Source organism: Myodes glareolus, chromosome 13, assembly GCF_982192425.1.
Source record: "Myodes glareolus chromosome 13, mMyoGla1.1, whole genome shotgun sequence".
Taxonomy (NCBI): domain Eukaryota; kingdom Metazoa; phylum Chordata; class Mammalia; order Rodentia; family Cricetidae; genus Myodes; species Myodes glareolus.
The window spans coordinates 17,127,344-17,141,922 of record NC_142038.1 but is presented as its reverse complement, the minus strand read 5'-3'; the positions used below and the strand labels follow the sequence as shown (position 1 = coordinate 17,141,922).

Sequence of the window (14,579 nt, the reverse complement as noted above, 5' to 3'; positions counted from 1 at the left end):
TCTACCCCGATTAAGATACTTATTAATTGTTTATGTATTGATATTTATTGTTTATATTTGGAGGTCATTGTCCTCATTTATTGCACAGTTGTTTATTCTCTTAGTCTTTAAGTTAGATATGTGTTAAGAATTGTAGATCAATAGTCATCTATGTCTGTCATATTTATGGTTAGACTAATCAGATTCTTTAGATACATAGAGATTATATTCTGTATAAATAGTCTTCAACCTCTTCGAAGAGCTGTAGAAAATGACATTTAATTTAATCTTAGAGTTCTGTGTAGTGAGACACAATCACTCCTGGCAACACCGACCTATTCCCGAGAGATTATTGAGCACCAAAGACACTCCACTTGGAGCTTGTTTTCTTGACAAAACCGGCCTCTAGGCTAGGAACTGCCCATACTTCAACTACTGACAAATACACGGTATCCGGAAATGGATAAGCAGAACTGTCCAATCTTACCAAGACAGGGTAAGACGGTTTTGAAAAACTCTTGCCTGTTAAAATGGATAAAATCCGGAAATGGATAGACAGAACTGTTAAATCTTGCCAAGACAGGGTAAGATGGTTTTGAAAAATCTCTTGCCTGTTAAAAATAATCTGTCAGTTATTCTAGACCTTAGTCAAAGTTGGTTGCTCCAACGCTGCAAAGAGGTCTTTGGTGATTGCCCAGGTAGCCAGTTGTCTCTGTGATTTGTTGCATGTTTTGGAAGTTCTTTGATTGCACTTCCTAATTACACAGGTAACATTATTTCCCTTCTCGGATCTTCTATGGGGTTGAAGACTAGATAAATGTAGCTACTTTCCTCTCATGACTTGGCCAAGTTATTTATTATACAAGACTTAAGCTAGTTAGAATAGGATATTTGTACTTATTGTATATAATTTTGTAGGTTTGTACTTACTGTATATAATTTCATAGTAGGCTTAGAACTCTCTTACTTAAACAAAAGGGGGAGATGCTGCGGGAGTATCTTCCTCTCCTTCAGCCAATAGTTGCTGAAGTACAAGCCCACAATGTTGCAGGAGCGCCTTCCGCTCCTCAGCCAATAGCCGCTGAAATACCAGCCCACTGGGGCATGGTATATTTCTCTTTTAAAAAGAGCCGCAAGTCTCAGCTCTGCCTCTCTTGGTTCCGGCGCTTGGTTCCGCCTCCTGCTCCAGTGACTAGCCTCCTTTCCTGACAGTTTGTGTTTATGTAAGTTTTGCTCCCCAAAAATAAATACCCCTTTAAAACCTAACTGGTGTGGGATTGAGTCGCCATTAATGAGATATTATAATTATTCTCTAAAGGATTTTGTTGACAGAATGACTGAGACAAGATTCTATGTATCCCAGGTTGACCTTATTCTTACAAAGTAACCATAATAAAGTGCTATTTTTACATCATGCTATGCAATCAATGCTGTTTGATGCCTTTGAATAAACCCCAAGCACTAGTTAAAATTTGTATGTAGTTTTTTGCCTAGGTGTGGGACCCACATAATTTCCCTCTTCTGTGCCAGTATTTCTGTTATTCTGGTTTGGTTTATATAGGAGAGATTGACTAATAGCAGTTTTTCTTACAATTTTCCTGTCCCCTCTACAGTGATACTTCTTGAGCCATAGATTCAAGAGCTTGACATGGATGTATCTGCTCTGTTTGTGGTATATGTGATCTATTTTATTTCTGTAATGCATGTCTAGTTTCGATTATCTGTGGTAGCCTCCATTTGTTGTAAAGGGCTGAGGAGGTGACTCAACAGATAAAACACATGCTACACAAGTATGAAAATTGAAGTTTGGATTCCCAGAACTTGAAAAAAAGCCAAACATGCATAGTGGCCACCTCTAATTTTGACATTTGCTAGGGAGACACAGGAAAATTTGGCTAGCTAGGTTAGACAAATTAGTGAGTTCTAGGTGTGAGTAAGAAATCCTACTCTTTAATATATAAGATAAAGAGAGATTGATAAACACAATTGCCTTCAATCTCTGGCCTCTACATCTATATATAAATGTACATGTCTATACATCTGCAGACACATGTGTAATTACAGACATGCAAACACATCTCATGCTCTCTCTCTCACATATACACTCAGATACATAAATTAGAAATTATTTATTATTATTTATAGCATATTAAAAATTAGCACAAAATTTTCCCAAATAACCGTACTTTATTAAATCTCTGGTCCAGGAAAGGTAAAGTTTCTACAGTCTTCCAGGGATTATGTAAATTAAATCTGAAGTTCACATATTGGGCATAAAATTGTCATCATCAGCATCTCATTCAGTCTTACTCTTCCAGATGACAGAAAATGGAAGCAGGATTTCTAACTCCTTCTGGTGTATGAGAAACAGAGGCACAAATAGTAGAAAAAAATTCCACACAAGAGGATTTCAAAATGCTAATACATGCATGAAAGCCACAAATCATGAATAATAAAATTAGTATAACTCAGAGCCACATTATAAAAGTAGTTAAAGCAAAATGTGTTGAGAATGTAAAAAGGTCTGAACTCTTCTGATAACTTATGAGAAATACAACTTTGGTTATTTTTATTTATGACTTAATATTGGGGTTATACCTTCCATAGGCAATGATCTACTCTTGCTCTGAATATACAGCCAGATGTATATCAGAGTCTTATAAAATTGTTTATAATTGAATTTTTAGAAGCCAAATGTATAGCCGCAGTAGGATTGAATATTGATGCAATTAAACAAAGAAATTCAGGCCTGTGTTATAGTATGAATAAGAACCATATATTGAAGAAAAGAAGCTAGATATCAGATAGTGAATACTATTTTCTGCTTCCTGTTTGTAGATCTGCTTGTGAACTATTATCTATTGTTCCAATGCCAAGTCTGCCTGCCTACTGCCATGATCCTCCCATGATAGCTACAGACTCCTAACCCTCAACCACCATCCCATTCATCATGGACTTAATACCTAAGGCCTGTAAGTTTATTATCCAAAATGTTGAGTACTGGCATGGATCCACGTGGTGCTGAAATCATGTCGGACTAGAATAAAAAGCTCAACATAGTCATTAAGTATAATAACTCCACTCCAACACACACTTGTGCTGGGAGGTCAGAGACTGCAGTCTATCATGGCATGGCAGCTCTCTCCAATATGAAGAACTTCTCCCCTCACCACCACCCCACGGAAGAGACCCTGTTCCCTACCTGAACTTATTTGGAGTGTATCTCTAGGCCCAGATGCCCGACTTATCTCTAGTATGACCCTTGAGATAGTGCCTGCAGAAGCTTCCCCTCTGTTGCCCATATGGTGATTAGGCACCATGGGACAAGCTTTATGATAGGACTGTGCGTCCACAGATGATTGCTAAGACGTTTACTAGGAGTTTTATGATAGGAGCATGGTGTTTAATGCAAATTAGCTGCATAACAGGAGACGTCCCTGAGTTTGTGTATTACATTAGTCTATGGAAATGTACAAAGATATAGACTTTATACTTAGAAGAATTACAGATATTTATGACCTTGAAGATGAATGTTTTACTTGATGAAATATTGACATCAACGCTTAACACATTCTTTTTTGCTAATTATAAAGCATACAAGAAAATAATCAAAAGTTTCCAAAGTAACCAGAATTGTATACTGAATGCTCATCTTCTATGCCTTTTTCGTCATGTCCATCACCTCGACACCTACCTCTTCCTCCCCTACTCTCTTCCTGTATGTGACTCAACTATTTCTCATGTACAAGAGTAACTTGAGTGCTCGCTTCGGCAGCACATATACTAAAATTGGAACGATACAGAGAAGATTAGCATGGCCCCTGCGCAAGGATGACATGCAAATTCGTGAAGCGTTCCATATTTTTTTCATGTGCCTCCTCCCCCAAAGGACATGAAAAAATATGATCTTATATTAACTTTATATACTTTCTTCATGAATTTTGCCTTAAACATTGTGCCTTGTTTTATTGTTTTATTAGATTCCAATTCTGGTCTTTGTAACAACATTTTATTCTAAACAAACATTTATTTTAAAAAGAAACTTTATAATGCCTGTATTTGGTATATCACTGCTTATCTGTTTATTGAATTTATTTGAATACACAACTCCAAAAATAAAAAAAAGAGTAACTTGAACTATAAAGGCTGACATTTAACCAAGGTAAGATACCCTTTTAGCTAAGGCTTGCCAAATGATTTTTAGGAGTAAGATTATGGGGTTTCTCTTTAATTGATTGCAAGTAGACAGAAGTTAGAGAAATAAATTTTTAAGCAAAATTGTCACATTGAGAAGCTAAAAACTTCCTTTTGTCCAATATAGCCCATTTGGGGTTTGAGAAGAGTGGTGATCATATGTGTGTGAGAACTACAAAATCCTGATGAACAATAGAAACAGGTAGAAAACCTGGTAAATGGAAGTAAACAACTCCAAATGTTTTCCCTCCCAACGTATCTTTAATGTATCTTTCCTCTGGCCCAGAGGTCCTCTTTTGGGACTATAGAGGAACGTGGATTATGACTGATTTAAGCAGATTAAGTAAATTACACATCAGAGAGACCAAGGTTTGTTTGTACAAGGAGGCAAACATTTGTGAACTTAACTTGGAATATATTAGTAACAGAATCATACCCAAGTTGTGCTTAGCTGTTTAATGAAAAGGTGTTTCAAAGAAAAAATAGTGCACATTGTATAACTGAATTGCAAAAGTTTTGTTGTTGCTACTAGGCCCTCAGTGGTGGAGAAAATGGAGTTGTGGGGCCCTTTGCAGTGGCAGGAAAGAAGAGGATGGCATGCCAATGATGCTTCAGTAGCTGACTCATCGGGTAGCCACATTTAATTGTTTTAAATACGTAATTTTGTTGATTTATATTCCTCATGATTTGTTTCAATAAACATTAAAATATTTTACATTAATTATTTCTTTAGTTTTGAAAAAATATAATGCAAATGCATAATTTCACCCTTCCTCCCTTCAAGCTGTCTCATTCACCAGTCCTTGCTTTCATTCAAATTCATGGCTTCTTTTTCATTCATTGTTTTCACACATATGCACACAAAGTATTTACATACTTACCCCATATGTATAAATACAGCCAGCTCAGTCCATATAATATTACTTTTACATATGTTTTCAGGACTGATAATTTGGTATTGGATAATTAAATGGTCTTTCTCCCAGTCACTTTGACACGGCTATTGTTGTTGTCTTTGATCAGCTCGTGATTAGGCAGTTAGGCTGGTGAGACTTTATCTGTGCTACTTTCCCATTTCTAGGAGACACAATCTCACAGCAAACTGCTTCATTTCCTGTTTCTAGAGTTATTACAGTCTTTCTGCCCCCTTTCTGCAAAATCCCTGAGCCTTAGGTGAAGGAGTTGAAACGCTAAAATACTAAACAGATGAGCAAATAAATTATATGCATCAAAGAAAAACTTCTAATGCATAAAATGAGGGACTGAGGGTAAAACAATGCGCAGGATGATGATAATTAGAGCAACAAAGAGAACAATATAGTAGGCAGAAGAAAAATTTTACAAAATCCATCCATAACAAAAGAAATGAATAGTTTATATATTCACCAAAACAGAACTGTAAGAAGTGAGTAACCAGCAATTGTGGTATTTGAAATCTTGAATTTAAGAATGATTTTACTTATCCTAACTAATATCTCATTTAGGATTTTAATGTGGAAGTGTTGTAGAATGTATTAGAAACTAAAGACATATTAATAGTTTTAGTTTTGAAATTAAATGTAATAGAAAATTGAGGAAAATGAATAAGAAAACTACTGTAATACAAGGCATAGAGGAGGAAATCCTACTCTCCTGATTTTCTGAACACAAAGCAGTATAATCTTGCCATGTGTGTGAACAGGGTGTCACAGAGACCCACATGACTTTCAGTTAGTTCAGTGGTCACCCATGAGAATTTGAGGAAACTTTTACCAGTCAGAAATCTTCCATTAGCATTCCATTCTCATCTTTTTGAACTCTTTCAAATTAGTCAAATTTTAACTGTACTCCAAGATGGTCTTTGTATAGAAATGTATGACTAAAATGTTGTAAGGATTCAAGAAGTTTCAAGATCTGTTTGGATTCAAATGTTATGATGAAAGAGAAGTCTATTCTCCAAAAACTAGCTAGGTAAAAAGAATACACTGCATTAAAATCACAGATAAATGGCTTAATAAGGGACTGTATATCTCAGTTCTACCATTTACAAAGTTAGACTATATTGACTCTTGATATGGCAAAAATGAAATGGCATAGCACCATGAGTGTCAGCCAAGAGGTACTAGATACTTACTGACGCTATTATCATCTTGATTCCACACTGAAGTGACTGATACAATTCTTTGGCAAAGTAAAGCATTGTAAAAGGGCATCAGATCAAAGTCCATTCTTGGTAGCATCCCGGTTCCTCTTTCATTTTCTTGAGAAATGAAAATATATTCACTAGGCCACTTTTGCAAATCATGACTAACCTGAGCACCTTAGAAATCATTTTTTTGGTAGGAGAGTAAAGAAATCTTAAAATTTATTTTTTAAACAACATAGATGTCCCCCTACTGAGGAATGGTTAAAGAAAATGTGGTATATTTATACAATGGAGTATTACACAACTGCTTAAAATGAGGACACCAGGAAATTTGTCAGTGATTAGATAGAACTAGGGAAAAAAATAACCCATCCTGAGTGAGTTAACCAAACTGATAAAGACAAATGGGGTATACACTCACACATAAGTGGATATTAGCTGTAAAATAAAGCATAACTATGCTATAATCCACACAACTAGACAGACTGGGTAAAAAGGAGAGTTCATGGAGGGACACCCAGATCTCCCGGAGTAGGACAAATAGAAGAGATTTTTGTGACCTAAGGGCAGGTAGGGATGGGAATGTGAGCAATGAAGTTGTGGGGCCACGGATAGGAGGAGTGCTAAGAGGACTGGCTTGGGGAAGATTTCAGGGTCTGGGTAGAAGCCTGGTGCAGGGCAATCTTCCACGATTCTATGGGGGGGGGACTCCAGCTTGGACTCCTAGCAATAGAGGATAATTAGCCTGAATTGCCCCCTCCTCCAAGCTGACTGGTGCCTGGTCCAGTTGTCATCTGATAGGCTTCATCCTGCAACTGATGGAGGCAGATGCAGAGACCCGTGGTCAGACTTTAGGTGGAGTTCTGGAATCCTGAAGAAGAGGAGAAAGGAGTGTGTGAGTCAGAGAGGTCAAGTACACTGTGGAAAGGCTCACATAACCAATTAACCTGGGCTCACAGGGGCTCACAGGGACTCACAGAGACTGACAGACAACCAGGGAGCCTGTATGAGACTGACCAAGGCACTCTGAATATATTTTACAGTTTTGTAGCTTGGTCCTCTTATGGGACTCCTAACAGCAATAACAGGTCTCTGACTGTTACTGATTTTTTGGACCCCACTTCTCATACTGGGTGACTTTTCCCAGTCTTAATACATGGGGAGGTAATTAGTCTTACTGCAACTTGATAAGCCTTGTTTTATTGATACTCATAAGAGACCTGCTCTTTCCTGGAGGGAGACAGAAGAGGAGAGGCTTGGGGGGGAATGGGGAAGAGGGACCTGAAGGGGATGATGTTGGAGAAAGCTGTGGTCAGGGTGTAAAATAAATCGATGTATAAAAAAAATCTATTTTTAAATTCATGATTAAGAAAGTTATAAAGGAATAGTCCTCTTTTTATTAGTCTACTCAAACCAAATTCAATGTATTTAAAAGCTGTAGTAAAACATACTTGAGAAAAATCTTGAATAACTTAGTTTGTGATTCCAGTTTTAAATTATTTGCACAAATCACAAGAATCATTTTTCAAACCTTAACAAATATACTAGATATAATAAATTCAATTAAGTAAAATGAATTGTATGCAGACAACACAAGTAAGTTGATACTTAGAATATGCAACTGGGGACTAGGTGCCATGTAAGGATCCTTGGAAATGATGGTAAAAGTATTTACTTTTCCCATACAAGAAGTTAACTAGGGAAAAAGGAGAGAAGTTTAAACTGCAAATAAGGGGATTTACATGATTAATAAAGATAAATATTCAGATAGACAACAATTTGACACAACCTAGACTTTCTAGGAGTCATCTTTTCCTTGGATTTTAAGTAATGCCCATTCACAGCCTGGAGCTGTCAGCATAGTGTTTCTCAAGATGGACAACATTGGGGTCTTTTACAAGTTGACTCAGCTCATATGCCAGTGCCCTGTCTGCGAGCACAACCACATTCCAATCATTTCTTATTAAGGAATGCCTCACAAATTTGATATAATTTGCAGGGAGAGGGCGTTCTCAAGAGCAACAAGAATGCATTCCTGCAATAGCTTTAAGCCAAAATTAGACAATTACCCAGAGAAACTAATGTCAAAGAATAGTTGTACCAGACCTGCGTTTTAACTACCAAAGGAAGCCCTCAAATAGCTTCAGCATAGATTTGCGTGATTCTACCTTTTGCCATCTGGTGGTATTGAACTGTAATTGCAACCACTGGGAAAAATTACTTATTGACAGAAATACAAATTCACCATACTGAGGACATTCTTGAGCAAAGGGTTGAAGGCATGCATAATAACATACAGTTTTGTATCTGCCCACCTTCTTGGGAAAGATGAAAACAAAACAAGATGCACCTATAGAGAATCCTGATGCTGATAGAATGCATTTGTGATTCCAAGAGGCCTAAAAGAAATCAAAGTCTGAGGACAATCAAGTGTTATGTAACTATGTCTCGGTGGTGGGAGGCATTGCATCCAAGGATGTGAATTGGATCTCTCTACACCAAGAAAACACAGGCTGAATAAGTACTTCAATTTACTTTAGGAACAAATGAATAATACAAATAATCTTGAATGTTTTATATATAAATCAAAAAATGCCCCATTATCTGAAATATGCTCAGAAATTTCATATAAGAGAAATGTTTTATGTTATTCAGCCGAATTTCTAAAAAAATCCTTCTAATTCTGATTAAATAGGAGGTTTATATCTTAGACTATCATAGATTAAATGATCTTTTTGCTTGACCTTATTAACTACAAAGTAATGTCATAAAACAGCCTAAGTAGTTTGACTTCAGTAAATTAGGGATTGCCAATATTGTCTATGGTTTTATGATTTTAAATTTCTGATCATAGGGCCTAACTCTACCTGACAGAATGGATTGTTGAAGTCCACAGTTCTCTTGGGATTCTTGAAAGGAACCATCGGTTAACAGGACCACCCATCAGTATTTGGAAGGGAGTCATGATATTATTCCTATGATATCTAAAATTTTATCATTAGCATCCATGTATCTAGATAGCTGGGGAAGACACAATGTGTGTCCGTATATGAACAGGAGTGGTGGGAGGAGAAAAACAAGAGAGATAAGTGCAATCCATGTCCATATGAACAGAAAAGCGTGGAGAAAAGCACACCACTTGTGTGCTTGCTTCAGTATTTGAACCTGCGGATTAACAATACAAACTTTCATTTCCAAACGTAAGTCACATTCTCATTGTTAAAGTGTATTGAAAGAATTATATATTTTTATTGGCTGAGACGAATTTAAAAGGAACAACTGAAGAGTCTGTGTGCTGGGTAAAGCACCAACAGTTGGATTTTCCCATGGCCTAAATTACAGGAGAATCCCCAAGGCAATGAGATCGCTCATCCTGCTCATTCCAGAGATGCTTGTTTTGTGTTTCAGGTGGTAGGGGGTGGTTCACAGGGATACGCGAAGTTTTGGCTCAGTGCATTAGACATTAACTTGTGTTTCACTCAGGCATCTAGTCTTCCTTTTTTCTTTTATTTCCTCATTCTAGCTTACATTCTAATAAATTACTTTTAGCTCGCTGCAGAATAGATTCTTGTATATTGTATCTATGCAATAATTCTGCCACCTTCTGAGGCCAACAGAGCACTTTTGGGAAAAATATTCCTTTTTGTCTATTCTCTCCCTCTCACACATCAATAGTGAGAAAAATTGGCAGGGGATCTAGGTTAATTTCCTAGAACCCACATGGTTACTAGCTATTTGTAACTTGGCTTCCAGAGTATCGGATGCCCTCTTCTGGCTTTTGAAGGCACTGCATGCATATGGTTCACAGATAACAAGGTCTGGCAAAGGTTACTTGTACATTTGAAATGAAAGAAAGTCTTAAAAAGAAAGGAAGGGAAGATTTTTAAAAAAGGAAGAAAGAGAAAGAGGGAGGGAGATGAGAGGAGAGGAGAGGAGAGGAGAAGAGAGGAGAGGAGAGGAGAGGAGAGGAGAGGAGAGGAGAGGAGAGGAGAGGAGAGGAGAGGAGAGGAGAGGAGAGGAGAGGAGAGGAGAGGAGAGGAGAGGAAGTTAGTTCTTTGAGGGTTTCTGGCCAGGCTAGTTTCAACTTCAGTTTCCAAAGCTAAGTTCTGTTGTGATTTCAGCCCTAATGTCCCTGCAGAACTTCTTTTCTAAGCCTTCTTGAGAATGCAGTAGTTTGTTTCTCAGAATGATTGCATGTATTCAATACCTCTAATTATGGAAAGTTCATTGCTATTTGCAAAGTAGATTTAAGCATAAGCTTCTCTAGGATTTGGCTTCTTGTTTGATAGAAATGGCACTTGGCTCATGAGGATTAAGGAAAATTCTTGTTATTTCACATTTGTGGAGGAATTCAGATTAATTCACAGTGGACCTATGCAAGTTTTTCTTATGTTCCTGTATGAAAAGCAAATTAGTCTCAAATTACTCATTGAAAGTTTAGTATTAAATGCTTTGATTTCTTTTGGAATAGTGATGACTCAACACATCTTAGGGAAAGATCGAGTTAAATGAAGGAATAAGCTGACCTTCTCAATGTGAGAAATTCAATTGGTGGCACAATATATTCTCTAATTAGGGAAAATGCTAGAAAGGACTCCTAAGAGTCCCGAGTAAGTGGAAATTGTCCTCCTCTATGGGTTATGAGAATCTCATTATACAAACTATTGCAGAAACAAATGGTTCAGATGAAGTCAATGCATTGGAAACATTTTTCTTCTTTTTCTAGAAGTTTGCCAGCCTCGTTTGTTATTCCTGCCACGGGAGCACTTCCTCTAAGAGCCTGGACTAGGAGGGTTGATGCTGTAGAATGCGGTCACCATTCTCCGTCTTCATCAGTGGATCTGTGATAACTCAGAAGAGGGTAGTTTAAGATCAGGCCTGTTAATATTCCCTCATGAAAGGGAGAGGAGGGTAGAATCATCAGACACCACCTGAGACCTCAGCCACTTTCTTCCTGCCACCAATCTTCCTGTTGTATGTAATGTTGACCTCCCTGTACAAGACCTCATGTTCTTAGCAGTTGCTAGACTATATAGGGCACAGAAGGCTAACTGAAGAGGTATGCCGTCTATGTAGCTATGGGGTAATCTTGTTTCATCCTGTGGAGACTTTGGTGGTGGTGTTGCTTTAGATGTTACCCATGCTCCTGTCATTAAACCTTCACCAACACACAGTCTGTTAGTAAGCCAAATAAACTCATGGGTTCACCAGCTAGACTTGGGCAGAGTTTTGCTTTTGTCTGTCACGGATACCCTATCTGTGGGAAGCAGATGTTTGTTTTTGAGTTTTCAGAAAACTTTCACAAAACATCTTGGCTCAGAAAGGACAAGAACAGACCTTGGCACCAGTAAATCCTCTAAAGACAAGATTCTAACCCCCTACTCCTAATTATTTTTCCATTATGAGCATTCTCCCTCTGTAATCCCTATGTCTGTAACACTTGGGTATTTATTGGATCATTTATGACAACTTTACTGATTTACAGGTCACTATTATAAAATCCAGCCCTTTCCTCACATCAGAACAAAGTAATCTTTTATATATTTAATTATTGGTTTTATTTTGTAAATAATTGTTTACAAATTTTATATTTTTATAAAACATGAAGAAGAAACCCAAGGCACTCAACATACAACTGCTAACACCTGAAAAGGGATTTTACTCAAACTCTGAGTCTAAAATCATGCACATGTTTCTTTTCTCAGGTCTAGAGTCAGGTTCTACACTTTTCCATTTAACCCTTCTTTCTTTTTCTCATTCCATATATGCCTATGACTTATCTGTGTACCATCTACAGGGCACTGACAGGGAGGAAACAGACTGTGAGCAGTTTTCCAATGCTCCTTCTTTACACTCAAAGATTTGTCATGTGAGAATCACACCATCCTCAGTAATAGTAGCCTTGACGAGAGAATCCAATGCTCAGTATCAGATACTACAACATGAAAGTGATGCACAGTGGTACCCTTTACCTCCAGGACCCTGGAAGCATCACCTGGCAATGCCAATTTCTGTAGTCAATCTCTTTGGGATGGAGTCACTGCTTTAGTTTTGGGATTTCTGCTCTCCTGCCCAGTTCTGTCTCAGGCAGTAATGTAGGGTGACTTTCCCTCCTTGTTCAGCTACTCTTCTCATTTTTCCACTATCTTTTTAATTATGTATTTTTGTAACTGCAATGAAAATGAACCCAGAATCTCAGATCAGTCTTCCTAGTGATTCTGTCAATATGCCACCATGGTATTAAAGAAACCTTTTGATCCTGACAAATGTTGGCTGTATCATTCTTATCATGGCCACAAGGGTAGATAAAAGGAGGTTAAAGTACTTGGTGTGGCATTTATCTCTCTGGCAAATGATGTGAGATTCCCCTCTGTATGCTGTGATTACCATTAGTTAATAAAGGAACTGTCTTGGGCCTGTGCAGGGAATAGAGTTGGGCAGGGTAAACTAAACTGAATGCTGGGAGAAAGGAGGTGGAGTCAGAGAGAAGCCATGTAGCTCTGCAGGAGATAGATGCTGGAAATTTACCTGGTACGTCACAGCCATGTGGCAATACACAGATTAATGGAGATGGATTAAATTAAGATGTAAGAGTTAGCCAATAAAAAGTTAGAGCTAATGGGTCAAGTAGTGGTTTAAATAATATAATTTCTGTGTAATTATTTAAGGGCTGAGCAGCCGGGAACCAACAAGTGTCTCATACAACAGCTAAACAATGGAGTCAGGTTAAAAACTTGTTCAGAAAATTGGGACATAAATTTTCCAAAGCCAGGAATAATTGTATTATTCATATTTCACAGCTTAGGAAAGAGTAGTAGGGACATGTAAGACTGCCTGCCTATCTCAATTTTTCTTTTCTGAATGCGCCACTCATCTTGGCAAAACCTTTATTTTAACCCCTGCCTTGGCTTTAGGGGGGGGCGGTATCTGCTTTTGTGGGGGATGGAGGACTAGAACTTGAGATGTATTTCTAGAGAGACAGAATCAGATCAAGTCTAGGCAACAGTTTAGAATTGGAGTTTGCAGGTTCTGATTAGACTTTGCAGCATTTTTCCTTAAAAGATCACATACAACAAGATAGAAACAATCAGGATAATGACGAGTCGAGGGAGAAAAAGAGACTAAAGACAAAGGACGGAACAGACTGGAAATTCCTTCAGTATCAGCAAAGATGGAGGCAGAGACTCTCTGGAGTCTTCTACTATTTCTGATGCTAGGATTCATGATCAATCTGAGACTGATATGTGAAACAAATAGTGTTACAATGCAGTCTTATTGCTTGAGATGATTGGATTCTTTTCTTTCCTTGTAATCCAACATTTTCCAAAGAAGGCTATACACTAGCTTTAAAACTTCTTTCCTATGTCCCCTGTGAATTCTGACCAAGTTTACTAAGCCTTGGTCTTTGTAATGAATGCTAATTTACTTTCATCTTTATTTTAATATAAGGATATTAAAATCACTTATTAAAAGTAAATACACTTTAATTTCCTTGTGGAATTTCAATACCAATTAAAATATGCCTTGCTTCTTCATTGACATGTAATTAGCCCTCATGGAAGAGACAGTAGCGGAGATCTAGGTGCTCCATCTTTCATAACAGTTTAGCTGATATTTGCCTTGACAGACAAAATACTCTTGAGGTAGGAAAACAGTGGCATCCTATTTCTACTTCTTCTCCCTTAGTGTCTGCTCTGGGTGAGATGTCCATCGTAGTTACACTAAACTCTTTTAAGGTGCCAAACTCTCGGGAGCTGCAGTGACAGCACACAAAGAAGACAATTTCTCAAGGTTGAAGTAAATAAGCTGAGAAAAATGAGAAAGTCCTTCTGTTAAGTTTTATGAGAAGGGTAAAAAAAATGTACAAATGAACATGTACTTGTTTGCAGGGATGTAGTTGCTCTGGATCCAAAGATGAATCTGTGGTAGAACTGAAGAATTTGTTAGACACAGAGCCAAACACACATCAAAGCCTGTATCTCACACAAAATTGCATATAACTTATGCTTAAAATTACTTTTGGGTCATTTATTTAGTTCAGTGTAAATGCTATGAAAGCATATGTTGTTTTATTGTATTTGGGATGATATTTTAAGAATATTAATACATGTTCAGGTTAGGCACAATTCAATTTTTTTCTTTTCATGAATATTTTCTCTCTGTTTTCATTAAATCCACAAATACATAGACTATGAGTACATGGAGTCAACTATCAAATGCTCTCATTCTTGTGTGGATTTGGTTTACAACCATGAAAAAGGATATCTATGATAGAAACTAT

At 37.4% G+C, this 14,579-nt stretch overlaps 1 non-coding gene across 1 annotated transcript; it reads left to right on the top strand.

The window, feature by feature from the left end:
• The first annotated feature begins 3,738 nt into the window (after positions 1–3,738).
• LOC148119960 (U6 spliceosomal RNA) lies at positions 3,739–3,845 on the top strand. Its single transcript, XR_015734788.1, has one exon. It is a non-coding gene; the product is annotated as a U6 spliceosomal RNA (small nuclear RNA).
• The last annotated feature ends 10,734 nt before the right edge of the window (positions 3,846–14,579 follow it).